Raw genomic sequence first — 10030 nt, 5'->3', positions numbered from 1 at the left:
CTCGCTATGTTGTATTATATCTATATTGAGGGTTTTTTGAATGTTTGAAACCGTTATTTTGATGATTTAATGGTTTAGAAATTTCAGTTTATGTAATTAAGACGTTATTTTGACGATTTAATGAATTGTCATTTTGGGGTGGCCTAGACTCGCTCAATCATCATACTACTGGTGCTAGGGGGCGTGAGGGTTGTTACACTTTTTATTATCCATCATGAACAGACTTAATCAAACCGAGTCTGCAATTTTCATGATTTCTTTTTCTGTTTTTTATGCTTCTGAGGGATAACTTTTTCCAGATATGTCATCACTTTTACAGTCATAGACTGATGGTCCTCTATTGTAGGATCTGAACAGGTTCTCTTACAAGTGCATGATCTTATTTCCCACATGAAACAGAGCTGAGCTATTTCTTGCCTTCGATATAGTAAACATTATTCACTAACTGTTTTAATGCTGAGCGCCAAGCCAGGATCTGTCAGTACCATTTTTCATGTTTTTGGTATCACGTGGCTTATAACCCAGGGTTTGAAAGCTATTTTTTACACGATGTCTAAATATATTAAGAATTTGGTGCAGATTTATGGTAACTGATTTATAATGTAAATACTTATGTAGTTTTATCAGTTGTCTTTATCATGCTTACTTGATATCAGGTTCATTTATTTCGGCAGGATTTTTGCTTATAATCCAACCACGATTCTAACTGAAGTGGCAGAAATGTATTTCAAATGCACACATATATACAAGTTCTTCGAGTTACGTTATGAGACACCGAAACACTTATTTTTGAAATAAAACATCCCATAAGGCACTGGACACTATCGTTCAGAACTTTGTTTTGACAACAATTTTATCCGACTTTTATGATATCATTTTTATTTGAAAAAAGGTATAAATGTATCGTCAGTGAAAGACGGGATCCGGGCTTAAATTCCATGTTTTTATTTAAAAACTAAAAAGATACAATGTACATAAAATGGTTTACTGAGACGATGTTATCATGTACTTATTAAACAAATGCGAGTACATATGGTGGTCAGGGCTATTGATTGGGTAAAGCCACAGGAATAATATTATTCAGGACAAAGACAATATTATGTAATACAATCACAAATTATTGTTGGCAATGCTGCTGTTATCCGTTACTTAGAAACCGCGTCTATTATAAAAGGTTAGATTATTTTGAGATTATCCCTTTATATAACTTTTCTTCGATCCTCAATCCCCGTTCCTCATTATAAGCCTCAAATGTCTGATAAAGAAATTAGCTTTCTGATCACAGGCCCTCAATACACACCTTGGGCTGCATGTCTTTGTTAGAACTTACTTCGGTTACTCTCTTATTTTCAACATGGCATGTTACTGACATTCACTGCTCCATACCTAAAGATCCTGTGTGTTGTAATTAAGGTTCCATACTTCACTTATTATATATAATAAGTGAAATTATATATATGTATATATTTATGCTTATATTTTTTTTGAAAAATCGAAGAAAATGTAAAATATGTACTGCAAATATTTGTATATATTATATGTAATCATCAAGATATATGCATTCATTTCTTATTGAAAATTTTGACTTAGAGTTTTATAGAAAATATTTTTATTACCTCTATTTATTTACATAAAATGTAAAATTCGGTGATATCGTGATAATGCTTTTTGGTACTTACAAACTAGATAAATCTTAATTTGAGCATCATATTAATGATATATAATCATAACAATTTGTGTTAAAGGACCTTTATCGTCAAAGAGAGTTATCAACATATGTCAATGAGTTGTTTAGACAAACACTAACTCCATCTTTTCTAAATGTTGAATAATGTATCCTTATTGGGGCTACAGAATAAAGACGATGGTTTACATGGTTTATTGGTAAATTTTATAAAATTTGAAAAAGAAAATAAAACAAAAACAAAGCTTTTTATAAGAAATACCTAAGCACTTGATCAATCAGTATTACGCTTTCCAAAATCTGACAACGCATCCTCTTACAAATATAGCGTTGAAATGTAACAGTTACACTGTGGCGTCGTTATATGTCACAACGCCACTAAAATGTCGCACCATTGCCGCTAAATGTCGCACTTGCCACTAAACGTCGCAAAATCTTCTGTCGTTATATGTCACAATGTTTTCTTTTTTTAAAATAAAATTTCGGACGATTTTCGTTTGCTGTTAAATGTCGCAAACATCTAATTCATGTAAGCTGGTGGTATTAAAGACATTGAGTAGATGTCTTGACATATACAGTAACTGTATGTCCTGATAATCTGCCGGCTTAAAATGAAAAAATATTTTCTAAAGTTGATTGGTTTACAATGGGCACAGGTTTAAGAAATATTTCAAATATTGATCAAAACAAAAAAGATCATTATTTGGATATTTTTACAGAAAATAGCAATTATCAGCCGCGATTCTTTAAAATAAACTTTTCACGGCATAAAAAAGCGAGGCTTTATGCTTAAACTTCGTAAAACTCGACTTTTTTACGCCAGAAGTGTGACAGAAAAAATAGACGCTACCGGCAAACATACTTAATTCTATCAACATAAATATTTATGATAGTGCAAACCATAGGCACTCGGTTCCACATCTTGTTTGATGTTTAATGTCTTTTAAATTTAATTTTATAGTTTTGTATATAAAATATTACAGTATATAAATTTGGACAAAGCTCTTAATATGTCAATTCTGTCACAACCAAGCATATGCAATCATGATATTAGTACAAGGACCACCGACTAATATTACGCTCTGACGTTCTCCGCAAAAATCATGACATTGCTGCTTAAAAGATACTTTATTCATTTCTGAACAGGATTCAACTACCGATAATGCTGAGATTCTTTAAAAATGATTTTAAAATAAGTTTCAATTTAACGCCCTGCATGCGTCTCTTAGCTCAAGCAGGATAGTTGGTTTTGACCCCTGAAGTTTGTAAACCAGAGGTTCGCTAAAATCATCTTTCCTGTTCCGGTGCCATATGACCTATGCTGTGTTGGTGCGTCCCAAAAAAAAACAAATAAACAAAACCAAAACACGTGTTCTGGTTCAAACTCTAAAATCAGCTTTTAAGTGACATCAAGGACCGTTAAAAACGGTTACTTCTGTGTTATGGTATATTTTCTGGTCCCTCGGGGTCATTGATTCCAACACTTTTAACCCTTTACCCCATATATACGCGAAACAACGCACTTTCTCCCCCCCCCACCCTCCTTTAGGCCTCAAATAGTAAAAAATGTGCTACTTTGGGCCCCAAATACATATTTTCGTTTGAGAATTGTTGCTTAAAAAGGTGTGCACTTTTTCGGCGCCGCCCCCACCCAAAAGATATCTCAGGGGGTTGCTAGAAGGGGAATGTGCCCCCTTCTGTTTTGGGGTTTGAAGGGGGGCGGTAGTCCCCCTCATCGCCAAGAAAATTTAGGACTTGTGTTAGGCTAAAAATGACCCCAGATCAATCATAAGGTAATCTGTAACCAACGCTGAAAAGCCTTTGACTCTATCTCAATCCCTTGAGAAGTTGCACCACTTTGAAATTAATTTTGATGGAAAAAGTCGAGGCAAAATAGTGATTTTTGGCAATTTTGAGACGTCCCCTCGTTGCCATGGTAACAGGAAATTTAAGACTGAGCATGTCGTTACAAAGGCAATGGTCCAGTCAAAGTTTGTGCCAAGTTTGATAAGTATTGACAACTCTAGATCCCTGGATGCTCCTTGTTACCTTGACCGTTTTCAATATTTTATCACTGTACTCTTTATAACGAAATAACGAATTAATATATATCACGAACAGTGATTTAATTAAGCTGCTTGGGATATAATATTTCTATTCAAACATGGCATCAACCAATTTATGTTGTTGTTCCTGATATCATACTAAACAGTATCTGATTTGTGATTTGCTTCTGTATATGTTTCCAGCGAGTCGCTTTTTAATGGTTCACACATGTCTAAATATATTCGTCAACAGAATTTTTATTGCATATTTACGCACATTTTCGGTTCTCATTTGGGAAACTGTTGGGTCGGGTTATTGTAAACATTTTATGGGTAAACGCCGGTGGTTCTACTCACTGACAGGTACCAGTTCGTGTGTGAGGGTTACCTGATTTTTCCTCCACCAATAAAGCTGAAAAGTCGCCATCTACCGTGTTGATGTGACGTAAATTAACATCAAAACTATAAATATAATAGAACATTCTTGTAACAACAGAGAACACTTTCATATACTTATGTCTGTAAAGTCTTCAAATAGTAGATAATTTCACATTTATTCCCAATTGAGAAGACAAACGATGCATTTGTCCCTTTATTTGGACTGCAGAAATAATATTATTCAATACAATTTTACCTAAGATTTCTTCAATATATACACTATAACAAATATTTCATTTCAATATAAAACAAAGTTTATCTTAGATGACTTAAGATATTATAGATATGTATACATGTGTAATTAGATTACTAATACATTCATTTCTGTGTCATTTAGTCGGATATAAATACTAAATTGTGCTTCGATCTAATATATTTGCCTGATATTCTATATTTTGAAGATATATATAAAGGTACATTTAGTATATTAACTCCTACTTTAACTTTTGTTTCAGCGTCCTATTTTGTTACCTTGTCAACACATCGATATATTCAACTCTTTATCTAAACTACCCTCGACTGACATTGATACGTTGTCTTTTATCAAACACTTGAGCGCTGATATCTTGTCTCTGATGTGTGCCGTTATTATATAGTCCTATATTTTAACAGTGTTCAAAGTTTTATTATTGTATGATAAAAAGTCATCCCATTCGTAAACCCAATCAGCAGCATTTAAAAGTGCATTGTGTAGTAAATATTTTCATGTAGAGTTATGGAAAGCCTTGACTGTCTTATGATTGTAAAAATAAACGTTGTTGTGTCACTCTTTCTTTATACTATGTGCACTCATGAATATATTATGTAGATGCATCCTTATATGAATTCAACTGAACAATATAACTGACACAACAACGTTCATTTTTACAATCATAAGACAGTCAAGGCTTTCCATATAGAGTGACCATTGCGATTCATTTGGTATTTTTCTTCATTTCATTTTCAGATGATATCGATTTCTTTTAAAGAGGATGTTGTCTTGTACCACTGATCTTATGAATTATTATACTGTGAGTAAAATACCTAGTTCAGACCACCTTGGAAATAATACCATCGCACTATGAGGACCAATTTACGGAATTTTCTGTCGTTACATGTATGACTACATGATCCAGAATTAAACCCACCCGCGTATGCACTATTAAGACCACCCATTTCAGTCCCAAAATTTTGTTTTATTCTTTATTTGACCCCACTACTGAGATCACTTATAATCCAGTCATAACCTGTTTAAATCATAAGTTTGTTGTTATCATCTGCGTTAGATGTCGCGTTTGATTGAACTATGTGTATACAAGCCTCGTTACCACCCAATTGGCGCGGATCCGAACCGCAACATATGACACATATTATTATTATTCATGACGCACTCACACACTTACGCAATCACTTGGTACTTTAAAATTCAAAACTGTACAAGTTCATGTTAATTGTTGAATTCTGCTTAAGCCGGTGCTAGGGGGGCGTGGACGATAGTTTGCACTTGACAGTACCGTCCATGAACAGGCTCAATCAAACCGAGCCTACAACATTTTCAATTTTGCCGCTTTGGGATTTCTTTAGGGATTCTTAATTTAATTTCTCTATTTTACATCAATCATTACATATTTATTGTAAAGCTTGAGTAAACATATGATTTTATTTTAAAATAAATAAAAAATACAACACATCAACACCAGTGCATGTCGGGTATTTTAATAATCTACCGGTTTCGGTTCTTATCGAACCTTCGTCGAGATAAATATTTTACAAAATAGTACATAGTGTATTTATCTTTTTAATTTATAACGATAGAGGCTAACCTGAATTGGCGCTCATATTAATTACTTAAACAACCGTTAAGAATTATGTGTTTATTTTACATTGGTTATGTTATTTGTAATGGAATATCTTTGTTTACGTTCTTCAAACTACGCTGCTTAAAATGTAATTTTCTTTCATTTTGATATGCTATAAGTATGCATATGCAGCTATACTTATTTGCAATAACAGCTTAAATTTATATACATAAAAGAGAAACCAAGATGATATATTTCCAGGGTATTTTCCCACGGACAGTTGCCCCCCGTACAAATCACAATATAGGTTTTTAAGTTTGTGCAATTTATTAAATATGTTGTTTACATTTTGAGCAGTCCGCTAAGATAATAAATAAATACGGGGACATTTCGGGTAAATTTCCGCCCTAGGTTGAAAACGTCCGACAATGAAAAAAAGGGTTGATCGTTGACGTTAAGGTGACAACTGTCCGGTGGATGTGAGGGTGGGGGCAGATGTCTGTTTAACTGATACATAAATTTTAGAGCATTTTTGTTGCTTTCGTAAATAATAATTTACATACTTGATAGGGATAGGTGGCTTATATCTTTTATAATATATTGACCAATGAGAATTAAATTTTTAATATAAAATTCCTTCAGAATAATATTCTGCCGTAGTAAGATTAAATATTGTAATACCCTTTAACGGTGTAACTTTAAAATTAAAATCAATAAAAATGACATAAATAAATACAGAAATAGACAAAGGTGTGAAACTATATAAGCATTTATAAGAATGTCAACAAATGAGACCAACCCTCAATCAAGACCACTATGGTCCGTTGGTGTTCATTATAAAGGCTTGCGAAAAAAATGTAAATAAAAGAAAATCGAACAAATATGATTGGACTGAAGAACTGAGGTCTCTGAAATGTGATATACAAGTTGTGGATCATAGCTGATGGTAAACTAATGAAGCTGGTAGAATTTTACCCCTTGACAGTTTGAATTTGAAATATAGCAGATTATGTCCGTGAATTTCGTGAAAACTGTGCATCTGAATTTATATTTAAAACAGTTTGTATACAGAGACCTCCCCCGCACAAAAGTTTCGACATTTACACTGAGCGCAAAAACTGTGTAACAAAATGAGTGATATTGAATGCTCAACATTTATCAATAAAAAACGGGAATTATCATCGCCACTTGACTTATTAGACTCGACTCTAAAAAATCTAAAGTTGCAGAAACGCAGATAATTCTTTCAAGTGATGATATCAAAGCAATTGCAGACGTCTGAAGGGACACGTTTAATTCAGAGGTCCCTAGTCATACATATTTAGGCAGACACACAAGCCCAAGCTATTATTGATGGCGTCCTTGCAGGGCTGAATATGAAAATTAAGTCTTTAGAGGCCAAAATTGATGAATTGCGATCTCGCGTTTCCAAACTTTGAAAGCGATGCTGATGTTGCTGAGGTATATAGCCGACGAAAATGTTTACGTTTTAGCGGTATTCCCGAAACAAAACTTCTACACCAGAGTCCACTAGTACTGGCTCCGCCCGGTACCGAGTTCGATCCTGTTAACAGCCCCAATAATCCAACTTTGCATAATCTGGACAGTTTTCCTCTGAATTACGAAAGTACAAATGGCAAAATATTAGAAGTTGTGAAATCTCTTGATATGTCAATTGAGCTATCTGACATTGATAGGTCACACCGAACTAGCAAGAGAACCAGTGGCAAACCACGTGACATCATTGTAATATTTTCTTCCTCTTGTGCGCGGAATGCGGTGTACAGGGCCAGGGTAGGTTTGAAAACACGGGGCTTATCTGGTGTATTTGTAAACGAATACCTCCCCAGAATGCGTGCTGCGCTGTTTTATATGGCTCGTCAGATAGCAAAGGAGCAATACATACTCAGTGCCTGGACATACGACGCAACAAATAACAAAATCCATCGAATCAATTCAAGAATATTGAAATGTTCAGAGAAAAGTAGACTTAAAGCAAACAGTACAAAAAATAATTAAGAAATATACTCAGATATAAATTGATTGTTTTTCGCTCTGAGCAAAGTAGCCTGTTTTCAAAGGATAATTGTACAATTGAAGTTATCCTACAATTATCAGGTGATGCCAGTGTGTTTTTTTTTTATTTATTTTTTTATTGTTTTTTTAGAAAAGCTTAATAATAAATAAAGAAAACACAAAATGAAGAAAATAAGACATGATTGACATAAATAGAATATACTGAAGCATAAACAGGATAAAGACGTGAAGGTTCATGACGCAGAAGAAAAATGAAATAGCTATTTCTGATAAAGAAGAACTATTAATATGTTCGTCAAATATTTGACCAATGACAAAAGACTATGGTTGAGTCCGACACGGCTTAAATCATATTGGTTGTACTTGACATACATTTTGAATACATTTGAAGTTGTGTCTGATTTTGAGACAGTTTTTTACTTGAAATATCAACCTGTCTGCATCTAACTTAAAATATGAACCTGTCTGCATCTAACGTTAAATATGACCCTGTCTGTATCTATATTGAAATATGAACCTGTCTGCATCTAACGTAAAATATGAATATGTCTGCATCTAACTTAAAATATGAACATGTCTGCATCTAACGTAAAATATGAACCTGTCTGCATCTAACTTTGAAATATGAATGTGTCTGCATCTGAATTTTTTTCTTGACTTGTGAATTATTTGTTTATACTTGGTTTCAATGACCAATTCCTTTGCTCACCAAAATTCTACTTTTAGAAAATGGCGGAAGAAAGGAAAATCGACTTTAATATGCCATTTTTTTTATCTTAAAATAAAACTTTAATGGCTCATGTTAAAGAAGCAATACCTTTTATGCTATTGATTTCTTTGTTTCATCATAGTTGCAGGTATAATTGAGTCAATGTACATGTATATAAGTATAATAAGGTCGTTTGAAAGTATGTAAATCATGTTATATATCGTTGACACATTGTTTAAATGATGAAGTATTATACCTTTTTGCTTTTGATTTATTAGTTTCATCATAGTTGCATGTAAATCTAGATGCAATATACAATGAAGTCGTTTGAAAATATGTAAATCATGTTATATATCGTTGACACATTGTTTAAATGATGAAGTATTATACCTTTTTGCTATTGATTTATTTGTTTCATCATAGTTGCATGTAAATCTAGATGCAATATACAATGGAGTCGTTTGAAAGTTTGTAACGTATGGTATATATCATTGACTATCTTGACACTATTTAAAGGATGATAAATACCTATACATGTACCTTGATAATCATCCTGATTTTCACATTTAGATAATCATGTCATTTATAGTATGGTAAACATGCCAGTATGATTTAAGTACATTTTGTACTATATATATAAATATATATTTGTTTTTGATGCTTGATGTGCCTTTAAGTATTATCCTGATCACAACGAACCTTTCAACATCTTTGTACTTTTTTCTTTATTCATGTTTCAGTGGGAGTATAAATTTAATTACAATTAAAGCGTTTTGTTTCTTCTCGAAAATTGTCTTTACGCTGCGCATAATTCTGTGACCATTTTATATTTTGTTTAACTATTATACAAAAGCATAATTCTAAAACAAAATCTCGTTTGGTTTATTATGCATGTCTTACATGTCTTACGTTTGTTCTTTATTCCCTGCGGTCTGAAGACCGCAGGGTATTGGTACGCGTTTAACTTTTGAGGCATGGAGGAGCACGTGACCTGTTTTCGGTAGATGGAGGAGCATGTGATCTGTAAACCGTGCATGATTGGTTAACTGACCTTTTCGAAAACCTAGCTAAATACCGTTTGCCGGTACGTAACGGATTTACCTCTAGGGAATTAGTCCGAATTACACCTATTAAGAACACAAATCTTTTACGTGATATTTCTTATTTTCTATGATTATTTTACCGTTTAATAAGGTGGAAAAACTTGAATGATGTGTTTGAAAATTATCAATGTTTCTTTAAAATCTATCTCAAATTTTACAAACAATAAATTGTTTATACTGAAAATCTACAAAATTAAAATATTCGTAGTGGCATCTGCCATAATGAATAGAGATAT

Source organism: Ruditapes philippinarum, unplaced genomic scaffold, assembly GCF_026571515.1.
Source record: "Ruditapes philippinarum isolate M1 unplaced genomic scaffold, ASM2657151v2 ctg9100_1_1_1_1, whole genome shotgun sequence".
Classification (NCBI taxonomy): Eukaryota; Metazoa; Mollusca; class Bivalvia; order Venerida; family Veneridae; genus Ruditapes; species Ruditapes philippinarum.
Note: the sequence above shows the minus strand (reverse complement) of the source record.